We start from the raw sequence: 13596 nt of genomic DNA on the forward strand, positions 1-13596 counted from the left end.
GAGCGGGTTTTCGCGAAGTAGCGATGCGGAAGTAAAAACACCGTCTGCGCATGTGCAGACGGTGTTTTTACTCCCACAGCGCTAGCGAGGAGCCGAAGATTGAGGACTCAGCTCGGAAGCTGCACGGGTGTTTTAAAAGGTCTCCGCCGGCATGGGGGGCTTCTTAGCACCCCCCCAAACCCGAGTTGGGGGTTCGGGAGGTGGTAGGAAGCCCCCCATGCCGGCGGAGACCTTTTAAAACACCCGTGCAGCTTCCGAGCTGAGTCCTCAAGCCAATTCTGTTCCCTGCCGGCCCGATTGAGCGGCCGGCGGTCTCCATTCAGGGAACAGAATGGAGCGTTCCGCGGCGGGGCTGCTAAGGGGGGGGGGAGACGAGCCCAGCCCCGTGACATTTGTTTTCCTGCCGCCGGCAGCCGAGTGATCCTGGGCTCCTTCGCAACCTCGGAGAGCTTCCTGGGCATGAAAGCTCACGAAAACCAGGAAGCTCTCTGAGGTTGCGAAGGAGCCCACGATCACTCGGCTGCAGGCGGCAGGAAAACAAATGTCACGGGGCTGGGCTCGGTTATCCCCTCGGCTCCCCTCCTACCAGCCCCGCCGCGGAAGGCTCCATTCTGTTCCCTGAATGGAGACCGCTGGCCGCTCAATCGGGCCGGCAGGGAACAGAATGGAGCGTTCCGCGGCGGGGCTGCTAAGGGGGGGGAGACGAGCCCAGCCCCGTGACATTCGTTTTCCTGCCGCCGGCAGCCGAGTGATCCTGGGCTCCTAAGCAACCTCGGAGAGCTTCCTGGGCATGAAAGCTCACGAAAACCAGGAAGCTCTCTGAGGTTGCGAAGGAGCCCACGATCACTCGGCTGCAGGCGGCAGGAAAACAAATGTCACGGGGCTGGGCTCGGTTATCCCCTCGGCTCCCCTCCTACCAGCCCCGCCGCGGAAGGCTCCATTCTGTTCCCTGAATCACTTTGAATCCAGCAGCTTCTGCTGGATACGGGCGGTGGGTGGGACGAGCGGTGAGGAAGCCAGGGGCTGTGGCAGCTCGCCCCCCCATCGCCTGTATCCAACAGAAGCGGCGGGATTCAAAGTGCTGGGGTGGGGGGGGGGTGTCCCGACAGCCCCCCACCCCAGCACTTTGAATCCAGCAGCTTCTGCTGGATACGGGCGGTGGGTGGGACGAGCGGTGCGGAAGCCAGGGGTGTGGCAGCTCGCCCCCCCATCGCCTGTATCCAGCAGAAGCTGCTGGATTCAAAGTGCTGCTGGGAGCCGCAGGCGAAAGGAGCTCGGGCGAAATGACTTGGAGGAATGTGAAGCTGAAACCGGCCGGTTTCAGCTTCACATTCCTCCAAGTCATTTCGCCGCTCGTGTCCTGGCTAAACCGGGCAGCTGCAGCCAACGCGCGCTACGATCTTCCGGGCGAGCCAGGCTCAGTGACGGAAGGCAGCGGCTTGGGCCGAGAGGAGCCGGCCTTGATCCGCTGACCCTGGCTGGCCCGGAAGATCGTAGCGCGCATTGGCGGATCAAGGCCGGCTCCTCTCGGCCCAAGCGGCTGCCTTCCGTCACTGAGCCTGGCTCGCCCGGAAGATCGTAGCGCGCGTTGGCTGCACCGGCGGCGACATTGCTGCCGGCTTGGCTTCGCTCGCCGCTGCAGCCAACGCGCGCTACGATCTTCCGGGCCAGCCAGGCTCAGTCACGGAAGGCAGCTGCTTGGCCCGGGATGCTGGGCCGAAAGGAGCCGGGCTTGAAGATCGCAGCGCGCGTTGGCTGCGGTGGCGAGGGCTTGCAATGGAGGGTGGAGGAAGCGGCCATGGGAGGGCGAGCTGCCTCAGGGAGGAGGATCGGGCGGGACCAGGTGGGGGCTGGAATTTCTCCGCCAGGGCGAAGGGCGGGCGAGCGGGTGCTGGGGAGGGCTTCTCGCCCTCCCGACAGCAAGAGGGGGGAGCGAACGGCGTGGGCAGGCGAAGGGCGGGCGAGCGGCAGCGAGGAGTTTGCGTGGGCGGTGGGGAAACTCCTCGCTGACGCCAGCAAGAGGGGGAAGACCCAGGAAAGCCGCTGCCATCTACGCATGCGTGCAGGGCACGCATGCGTAGATGGTATTTTTGACTTCCGGGTTGAAAAATAGCGAAGTACCCTGTTCGCAATGGTTGGGGACGCAATAAACGGGGGATCACTGTACATTAAAATGTTAATAACATACATATTTATATATTTTTGTTCAACCCATCAAAATCAACGCCCTAGTTCACACCTATTTTTATCCTGTTTATCAGTCTGTTTTCCTTCATTCTGTTACACTCCCATCCTTCTGTTTCTAACTCCTCCTTCTACCTTCTTACTCCTCTCCTACTACTACTTCACTCCTTCGTCCCTCCCTTCACCTTTCTACTTTCTCCCTCTTTACCTCTCCCTGAGTGCTTCTTATCCTAGTTCATCTCATATTTAACAGACTGATGCCAAATGCTGTTTTTAAACTAGCAGTGCCTCTTCTATAATCATATTTGTCTTTTCTGTATACATAACTCTTTACTCTGGGTATATGTTACTCATCTGATGCTGCCTCTTCCAAACCAAGTTTTGCCTCCTGGGTCCACTACCAATTAATTTTCAATTTTATTCCCAAATTAACCTCTATAGCTTAACTTCCAAAATATTTATTGTCTCTCATGCCTCTTAATTCTAAGCAGTTTCTTGATTACTTGATTGTTGATTTGATGTTAGCCTTGGAGTGAATAGACCTTATTAACTCCAAAGTTGATATTAACTCCAAGGTTAATAATGTGGAGCAGTGGTTAGAATGCAACATTGCAGGATAGTTCAGCTCACTGCTAGGATTTCGATCCTAACAAGGTTCAAGGTTGACTCAGCTTTACATCCTTCCCAGGTGGGTAAAATGAGGACCCAGATTTATTTATTTATTAAATTTATATGCCGCCCCTCTCCATAGACTCGGGGCGGCTCACAACAGTAATAGAAAAATAATGTACAGTACAAATCTAATAATTAAAACTAAAAACCCATAATTTAAAAAACATGCACACAACATACCATACATAAACAATATAGGCCTGGGGAAGTTATCTCAGCTCCCCCATGCCTGACGGCAGAGGTGGGTTTTAAGGAGTTTACGAAAGGCAAGGAGGGTGGGGGCAGTTCTAATCTCAGTGGGGAGCTGGTTCCAGAGGGTCGGGGCCACCACAGAGAAGGCTCTTCCCCTGGGACCCGCCAAACGACACTGTTTAGTCGACGGGACCCAGAGAAGGCCAACCCTGTGGGACCTAATCGGTCGCTGGGATTCGTGCGGCAGAAGGCGGTCCCGGAGGTATTCTGGTCCGGTGCCATGAAGCGCTTTATAGGTCATAACCAACACTTTGAATTGTGACCGGAAATTGATTGGCAACCAATGCAGACTGCGGAGTGTTGTTGTAACATGGGCATACTTTGGAAAGCCCATGATTGATCTCGCAGCTGCATTCTGCACGATCTGAAGTTTCCGAACACTTTTCAAAGGTAGCCCCATGTAGAGATTGTTGGGAGGTGACAGTAGACTGACTGTAAAACCACTTAGAGAGGGCTACAAAGCACTGTGAACCGGTATATAAGTCTAAGTGCTATTTCAGTTGCTATCGGACCAACAATCAAATAAAAAAAAATACCCCAACTAAGAAACTGCCAAAGAAGCTAATAGTAAACAGCCCAACCAAAGAATCTCTAATGCCATCAACAGCGCAAGCCACCGGAATATAACCTGACAGCAAACTCCACTCCTTACTAACACTGATGATGTTACCTAGTTTGGTTAATGAAATGTCTGCAAGAAAGCAAGCAGGCTCAGAGAGCAATCAAGGTCACTTCATGTTGTCCTTCATGAAAGAACCCCTCCGTCTTGTGACTGAACTATATTCCACCACAGCACAGCTGAAACAAAATGGGGCCGTTTTGTCCCTCCTGAACTTTTTCCAGGTGGAAGTGGTTTAATGGGGAGGATGACGATGGTCTGGAAAGGTGGGGAAGAGCTTGTGGACAGTGGGAGGCATCGCCTAAGGACATTGGTAGCATACGTCATGCAGAGAGGTGGCGTACATCATGCAGAGCTGGTGGGATACGTCATGCAGAAAAGGAGCGACTTGCACCAAATGTACTGAAGCATTTCTTCATCCGGATTTCGCTTTGTCCCCAAACCAAACAGCCGAAGCATTTAAGAACTTGTTACTGCTGGACTGCGGCTGAGTTTGGTAGAACTTCTGAAACACGAACGGCTGGTTCTGCGTTCGAAACGAGCTATTGATCCTGTCTCGGGCCCAGTCCTTTGTTGTTGATGAACTTTGGATAAATGTGTAGAAAAGTGAGTTTAATGGGAAAAGTAGAATAGTAAACCTGTGTTTAAGCAACTTCTCCCCCATCATAGGAATCGGGTCACTGTGGATTGGAGAAGAGAGGTGTGAATCAATTAGGAGGCCCCCTCCCAACCTCTGGGTTGTGGCCCACTCCTAGGCAGCAGCCTCTTCGGAACCGGGGTGCATAAGCAGCGGGCGAGCACATACATGCAGTTCCATTTGCACAATGGAGTTAATGTCCACCTGCTGCTCGCATGAAACCATACCCTCTCCCCACCCGCCAGTACCCAAACCAGAAAAGTTGGGGACCATTGTCTTAGAATGGTCCGGTAGATTGGCAGCCTGAAATTGGTCACAAGCTTTCAGCTGCCTTTTGAAAAAGAGGCTCTTCTGAATGGCTGGGCTTCGTTGCCGAGAATTCGACTTTAGCGTATAGAGCTGCAGTCTGCTTTCCCACGGCATTAATTGTTTAAAACGGTGCCAGGCTATGCATGTTTTAAGAGAAATCCATTGAGTTACATGCGGCTTTTGCTCTCTGTATTTTGGTCGGCTATTGTATTTCCCCCCCTCCTTTTTCTCTGTAACTTCATTTTTGTATGCCTTCTCAGATAGTTAACTCAATTAATCTCCTGTACTAAAAGCATGGAATTGTGGATGGGTATTTTGAGTGACAGCTTTTGTGGGAGGTGTACAAAAAGGGCAGTGTTGTGCACAAGCCTAATCTACAGCAGGACGGGATAAATCCAGGGATGGGCAACAGGCACCAACGCTGTTCCAGTGGCGGAAATGGAGCTGCCCGCACAGCTCCATCACCTCGGGCTGTGCATGCGAGATTCGGCTTTTGCGCATATGTGCAGCAGCCAAATCTCACTGCCCCAGCCAGTAGCAACAGCGCCCCCCCCACTATTATTATTATGTCAATACAACACAGCAAACGAGATCACTATGCTGGATTTCGTATTTCATCACCAGTCGGACGCTTCCCAAGCACCTAGGACTGCGTGATGTAGCGGCGAATTATGTTTGCCAATCCCAGTAAAGCGGCCTTTTGCAATTGACAGATGGAGATTTTGTCCATTCCGATGGTTTTCAAATGTCCGCTGAGATCCTTTGGCACTGCGCCCAGCATGCCAAGTACCATTGGGACCACTTTCACTGGCTTATGCCAGAGTCGTTGCAGCTCAATTTTTAGATCTTCGTATTTCACTAATTTCTCTAGCTGCTTCTCCTCAATTCTGCTGTCTCCTGGGATTGCGATGTCGATGATCCATAGTTTCTTTTTCTCCACAATCAGGATGTCTGGTGTGTTATGCTTCAGGATTTGGTCAGTTAGAAGTCCCATTATTATTATTATTATTATTATTATTATTATTATTATTACTACTACTACTACTACTACTACTACTACTACTACTACTACTACTACTATTAATTAGATTTGTATCTCCGTAGACTCGGGGCGGCTCACAGCAATAGTAAAAACAATGTACAGTAACAAATCTAATATTTAAAATATCTTAAAAACCCATATTTTAAAAAGCAAGACATACACACAAACATACCATGCATAAAGTATATAGATCAGGGGGAGATGTATCAATTCCCCCATGCCTGACGGCAGAGGTGAGTTTTAAGGAGTTTACGAAAGGCAAGGAGGGTGGGGGCAATCCTAATCTCTGGGGGGAGCTGGTTCCAGAGGGTCGGGGCCACCACAGAGAAGGCTCTTCCCCTGGGTCTCACCAGACGACACTGTTTAGTTGACGGGACCCGGAGAAGGCCAACTGTGTGGGACCTAACTGGTCGCTGGGATTCGTGCGGCAGAAGGCGGTCCCGGAGATATTCTGGTCCGATGCCATGAAGGGCTTTATAGGTCATAACCAACACTTTGAATTGTAACTGGAAACTGATCGGCAACCAATGCAGACTGCGGAGTGTTGGTGTAACATGGGCATATTTGGGAAAGCCCATGATTGCTCTCGCAGCTGCATTCCGCACGATCTGAAGTTTCCGAACACTTTTCAAAGGTAGCCCCATGTAGAGAGCGTTACTGTAGTTGAACTTCGAGGTGATGAGGGCATGAGTGACTGTGAGCAGTGAGTCTCGGTCCAGATAGGGCCGCAACTGGTGCACCAGGCGAACCTGGGCAAACGCCCCCCTCGCCACAGCTGAAAGATGGTTGTCTAATGTAAGCTGTGGATCGAGGAGGACGCCCAAGTTGCAGACCCTCTCTGAGGGGGTCAGTAATTTCCCCCCCAGGGTAATGGATGGACGGATGGAATTGTCCTTGGGAGGCAAAACCTACAGCCGCTTCGTCTTATCAGGGTTGTGTTTGAGGTGGACCCAGAGAGCATCGCGCTCATCCGGCGGGTGTGGGGTGCCTCTGGTGAGGCTGACGATGTGGCCAGTGGTCACAGGGCTGGGTCCTGCAAGGCACAGCAGCAGCAGTGAATTCCGGATAGGAGCCACAGTGGGGGGGGGAAATCCTCCTGGAAGGAGAGCATCTCATCAGGAGATGACACTTCTCTGTCGCCCACTTGCCAGAGTATCTCCGACGAGTTGCTCTCCTACCTGAAGGATTTCTTCCCACTGGTGGCTCCCGGCCAGGACTCATCTCTGCCCCTGCTGCCAATGTGGCTGACCGGCAGCCATGAGGCTGGGTGCTGTGATGCGCAGAGGCAGGGGTCAATCCCGACCGGGAGCCACTAGCGGGAATTAATCCTCCAGGAAGAAGAGCAGCACATCAGGGAGACTGGTAAGCAGGCGAAGGGGGAGCATCATCTCCCCGACTAGCTGTTCTCCTTCCAGGAGGATTTATTCCTGCTGCTGGCTCCTGACTGGGACTGCTTCAGGTCACAACTCTGCACATATGCAAGAAACTGAAGGGCGGATGCATGCACGAGCGTGTGCCCCCATAGGATTCCAGTAGGGCCGCGAATGGCTGCCCTTTACTGGACAAATCACATGTCACATTGTTATACTGCAATGAGGTCGTGCATGATATGACTGACATTATAGCAGTGCAGGGGACTTACAACAGTCCAAAGACGGGCTACAAGAATGGTGGAAGGTCTTAAGCATAAGACATATCAGGAAAGACTTAATGAACTCAATCTGTATAGGACAGACGGAAAAGGGGGAACATGATCGAAACATTTAAATATGTTAAAGGGTTAAATAAGGTCCAGGAGGGAAGTGTTTTTAATAGGAAAGAACAAGGGGACACAATCTGAAGTTAGTTGGGGGAAAGATCAAAAGCAACATGAGAAAATATTATTTTACTGAAAGAGTAGTAGATCCTTGGAACAAACTTCCAGCAGACATGGTAGATAAATCCACAGTAACTGAATTTAAACATGCCTGGGATAAACATATATCCATCCTAAGATAAAATACAGAAAATAGTATAAGGGCAGACTAGATGGATCATGAGGTCTTTTTCTGCCGTCACTCTTCTATGTTTCTATGCTTCTATTTAGTGACCGTTCAAAAGGACTGGTGCAACGGCCGAGAGTTGGAGCTCTCACCTCACAATCTAGTGACTTTGAGTTTGATCCTAGGTAGAGGCAGATAGTTCTGTCTCTGGGCACACTGAGAATTTACCTGTCGAACAAAACTCCGCATTGGCAACAGGAAGAGCATCTGTCCATTAAAACACTACTAGCTCCATTCAGTTGCCCAGATTCCAACCCACAAGGGATTATGAGGGCCGTTTAATGATGACGATAATTTAGTGACCGTTGAAAGTTGCAAAAGCACTGAAAAAGATGACATGACCCATTTTTCACACTTATGACCATTGCAGCATCCCCATGATCACATGATCAAAATTCAGACCATTGGCAATCAATTCATCTTAAGGACCTTTGCAGTGTTCCGGGGTCACGTGATCTCCTTTTGCAGTCTTCCAACAAGCAAAGTCAACGGAGAAGCCAGAATCAGTTAACAACAACCGGGTTACTAACTTAATTCTGGTTATTCACTTAACAGTAGTAAGAGAAATAAAATGTGGCAATGCTCACATAATGACACTTACTAGAAATGTTGAGCTCAGATGTGGTTGTAAGTTGAGGTTTTCCTGTGATGGCTAAAAGGGAACAAAAATAAAGTAGAAACTGATCCAAACCCCAGAACAACATGTGCCAATAATTCTTCATTAATCCACGATAGTTTCTCTGACTCACTCCATAGCATAAGTGAGGGAGCTATAGTCTCACCCTCAGTCTCTTTAACTCCTCCCCAATATCACTCTCACACTCCGGGTGACAAGAACACTAGCCTAGGATACTGATATGTATCCATCTCCAGGTTCTTGAAATCTCTGACCAGCTGAGCCAGATGTGGAGCAGTCATAATAGCTTCCAAACTGGTAGGGAAGATACCCTATTTTTCAGAGTACAGTGGTACCTCGACATACGAGTTTAATTTGTTCCAGGCCTGAGCTTGTAAGTCGATCAACTCGCATCTCAAACAAATGCCTTTAGACTTTGTTTTTCGCTCCGAGATAATTGGAAGCAAGGAGATTCTTGCGCCACCTAGTGGAAGCTCGGCTCGTATCACGAATTCTGAGCTCGGGTGTCGAACAGGAATTTCGCTCACGTCGCAGCTCGTAACTTGGAATACTCGCACGTGGAGCAGCTCGTATCTAGAGGTACTACTGTATAAGACACACCTCCCCCCCCCCCAAAAAAAGAGGATGGAAATGTTGGTGTGTTTTATGCACTGAATGCAGCCATTTTGGGCCTCCTAAAGCCTTGCCCCGGTGTCCCAATTTTGTGAAAAATGGACCATTTGTTTTTTTCAAAAATGGAGGTGCTTTCGCCTTTCCTCAGCTGCCAGAAGCACTCTGCAGGCCTCCCAAAGTCTCTGCACATCCCATTTTTGCAAAAAACAGAGTATTGTTTGCAAAAAATGGCATTATGCCTTCCCCCAGGAGCACTCTGCAGGCCTTCCAAACCCTCTACACACACCATTTTTCAACACCCCCAATCTGGGTGAAAAATGGGCCAATTTTTTTGCCAAAAAAAAGGGTGTTTTTGCTTTCCCCCAGCCCCCAAGAGCACTCTCCAAGCTTTCCAAACCCTCTGCATTCCCATTTTTTCACAAAAATGGGTCCTTTTGGGAGACTTGCAGAGTGCTCTGGGGGCCAGGGAAGACAAAACCTTTTTTTCCTTACTTACCTCTTTGGAATCTTGGTGCATCTTAATAGTCCAAAAAATATGGTAAGTAAATTTCACCACTGCTATATTGGGTAAGGAAGATACCCTTGCGAGTAGTATGCAAGATTATTATCCAGGCAAAAGGGACTAATTTTTTTTTTAAGTCACTGGAAATGAGATAACATTTGGAAGAGATTCTTCCTGATTGGCAGAAAGATGCCTTCCTGATTCACCAGAGAAGAGGAGGAATATTAACATATTCAAACCTGCATGATTTTGCCAATACAGTGATCCCCCGCTCGTTGCGAGGGTTCCGTTCCAGGACCCCCCGCAACGAGCGGGATTTCGCGAAGTAGCGCTGCGGAAGTAAAAACACCATCTGCGCATGTGCAGATGGTGTTTTTAACTTCCGCAGCGCTAGCGAGGAGCCGAAGATTGGGGGCGGCGTGGCTGTTTTAAAACATCGCCGCCGACATGGGGGGCTCGCTAGCACCCCCCCGAACCCCCAACCCGGGTTTGCGGGGGTGCTAGCAAGCCCCCCATGTCGGCGGCGACGTTTTAAAACACCCGCGCGGCTTTCCAATGAGTCCCGAAGACAAACGCGGAAGTTTGACGTTTGTCTTCGGGACTCATTGGAAAGATCCGATCGTTTTAAAGCAGGCGCGCCGTTCTCCGGTGACTCCTGGCGAACTTCCCCGCTTTAGGAGTCAGCGGAGAACGGGGCGCCTGCTTTAAAACGATCGGAGCTTTCCAATGAGTCCCGAAGACAAACGTCAAACTTCCGCGTATGTCTTTGGGACTCATTTTAAAGCAGGCGCGCCGTTCTCCGCTGACTCCTGGCGAACTTCCCCGCTTTAGGAGTCAGCGGAGAACGGCGCGCCTGCTTTAAAACGATCGGAGCTTTCCAATGAGTCCCGAAGACAAACGTCAAACTTCCGCGTATGTCTTTGGGACTCATTTTAAAGCAGGCGCGCCGTTCTCCGCTGACTCCTGGCGAACTTCCCCGCTTTAGGAGTCAGCGGAGAACGGCGCGCCTGCTTTAAAACAATCGGAGCCGGCCGGCTCCGATCGTTTTAAAGCAGGCACGCCCTTCTCCGCTGACTCCTGGCGAACTTCCCGGGCGAAGGGCGGGCGAGCGGGTGCTGGGGGGGGGCTTCGCCCTCCCGCCAGCAAGAGGGGGAAGACCCAGGGAAGCCGCTCAGCAGCTGATCTGCCCGGCCCATCTACGCATGCGTGCCCATAGAAAAAAGGGCACGCATGCGCAGATGGTGTTTTGACTTCCGGGTTCAAAAATCGCAAATTACCCTGTTCGCAATGGTCGGGGACGCAATAACCGGGGGATCACTGTACTTCTGTTCTGCCGGCGTGTTTCAACCGCCCATAATTACAGGGTAATTAGTCCAGGAAGACACACACCACACGATAAAAGGAAAACCCAAAGGTTTTTATATACAGAAAAAACAGAAAAAGCTCCCTTTTTAAATGTCAAAGGGATTTTCTGGTACATACAAGGCACAGGTTAAATGCAATCCAATTGCTCACCCAATAACTGGGAAATTGAGTCCAATTCTAAAGTCCAGAGAGTCCACACACAATCTTGAACAGCACAAAAACCACGATCTTGACGAAACAATGAATCAGATAAACTGCCATGAGGCTAAAACACCAGGCTGCACTTTTATCTGTAGCACTAATTACAGCAGCCCCACCCAACCACAGGTGGCCTCATTTTCTCTTGTAATAATTCTTCAGTTGTTGTCTCCTATCCATCTCTCTACGCATGCGTGGATGTGTCATTAATTCTTGTTCAGAATCCAGGGATGATACAGATGATTGATCTCCTCCTGGGCTGTCTGCCAAACTCCCCTCTTCCCTGTCACTCACGCCTCCTTGGTCAGAGGAGACTTCGTCGGCAGATTCCATCGGGAGCAAAACAGGCCTGCAGCATGTGGATGTTTCCCCCACATCCACCTGCACATTCCTTGGTGCAGGAGCTGGGCCAGAGTTAACCACAACTTCAAACTGGGGGGAGGGGGGGATGACACGACTTTTGACTTCCTGTGGAGTTGATTTCCTAGTTTGGCCTACCTAATAGGGCTGATGCACCATAGCTGTCCAGAGTTCTTCCTTTCACCCTTTTTCCGGTAGGATAACCCCATCCTTGAGAGGCCATTAACTCAGGTGTAAAACTAATTACTGGGCATTAAATTCAGGAGGTATAAAGCCATTTGCAAAATTTCATCACAATGCCAACTGAACATTTTTTTAAAGGTATTTTTATTGGTTTTTTTAAAAGACAAAAACAACACAATGACAATAAAAAAGAATATGCAAAAGGAATATTAGGCTTGAAAACATATTTACAGTTACATTTCTATTTCTTCTATTTCCCCATTTTTGGATTAATTTATATTTATCTTATTTCTCACTTTCCATCAATCTAATTTTAAAATTTATCCCACACAGTGTAATATTCTTCTTCCTGTTTGTTCTGTAACTCTAGAGTAAGTTTACTCCATTTTGCGCATTCTACTATTTTTTTAAATTTTCATATCCTTAGTTGGTACGTTTTCTTTTTTCCAGTTCTGTGCAAAGATTAGTCAGGCCACAGTTAATACATGTACTATGAAATAATAGTTAGCCTTTTCATGTTAGCCTCTAATTATTCCTAATAAAACTATCTCAGGTTTAAATTCTAATTCAAACTTATATTTCTAATTCAAACAAACTTTTACCATATTTTGAACCATAATCCAGAATTTCCTTGTTTCTGGGCATAACCACCACATGTGGTACTAAGTACTACGCATTGTCTTACATTTCCAACAATCTTTTTTCCAAGTGAACTTCTTATAAGCAATGCAATGCAAGACCAAAAGGACCAAGCTTGCATTATGACATCATAAGGCCCGCCTTGATCTGGGGCATCATCATAGCTAAGAAGGGATGACACAAGTAAGTAAAGAGTCCATCCAGAGTCCAAATGGAGTTGGGCGGCAATGTTCCCTCTAATTTTTTTCCGGGGTGGGCGGAAAAGTATAGTGTCTGAACGGCAGTCCCCTTGGGATTGGGCGGCATAGAAGTACAAACAAACAAATAAATAAATAAATAAATAAATAATTCGTTCTTTTTTATTAAAAGAAATTAATAATAAAACAAAACAAAACTCTATTACTATTAAAACTAAAACAACCAGCAAATCCAAAAACAACTATTAATAAAAACAGGTGAAGGCTGGGGGTTTTTTTCTCCGTTATTATTTAAGTGCTTTTACCATATGCTTTAAATCAAGAGTCACTTCTCTCTCTGTTTCTCTCTCCTGTCATTCTCTGCCTCAATCATTTTCTCATCTCTTCCCCCCCTTTTTTTTCTATCATTTCTCTCTCCCTCTCTTCCTTCCACTCCTCTCTCTTGCTTTCTTCCTCTCTCACTCTCTCTCACTCTCTTCCTTCCTCTCTCCTCTCACTCTTTCTTCCTTGCTCTCTCACTCTCTCTTCCTTCCTTTCTTTCCTTCTCTCTTCGTTCCACTTTTTTCTCTTTGTCTCTCTCTTTTCCTTCCTTCCCCTCTTTCCCTCCCTTTCCCTCTCTTTCTCCCTCTCTCCCTTTATATTTATCTCTTCCTTCCTCTCTTCCTCCCTTTCTCTCTCCCTCTCGTTCACTTTTCTCTCCCTTCCCTCCCTCCTTCTTTCCTCTCCTCTTTCCCTCCCTCTCTTCCCCTTCTTTCTCTCCACATCTTCGGCGGGCAGCTGGCTTTGCTGACCGGCACAAGGCTCAAGACAGCTGCCCAAGAAAGCCAGGAAGGTCCTGCTGCACCCCACCCAGCCGAAAACACAACGGAGGTCTGCCGCCACCAGCTTGAGCCTTCCGTTGCTCAACCCCGCTTCGCCTGTCATCCTGGACCTCAGTTGTGTTTTCGGGGGGGAGCGGCAGGAAAGCCCTGTGCCGGCCAGGAAAACCGGCTTTCCGGTAAACAGTGCGCTTTTCAAATGCGCTGCTTTCTTGCAACTCTTTCTTGGGCAGGGGGGAGGGAGGAGGCCACTTCCTCCCCCCTGCCCAGGAAAGAGTTGCAAGAAAGCAGCGCATTTGAAAAGCGCGCTGCTTCCCGGAAAGCCGGC

Source organism: Erythrolamprus reginae, chromosome 2 (genome assembly GCF_031021105.1).
Source record: "Erythrolamprus reginae isolate rEryReg1 chromosome 2, rEryReg1.hap1, whole genome shotgun sequence".
Taxonomy (NCBI): Eukaryota; Metazoa; Chordata; class Lepidosauria; order Squamata; family Dipsadidae; genus Erythrolamprus; species Erythrolamprus reginae.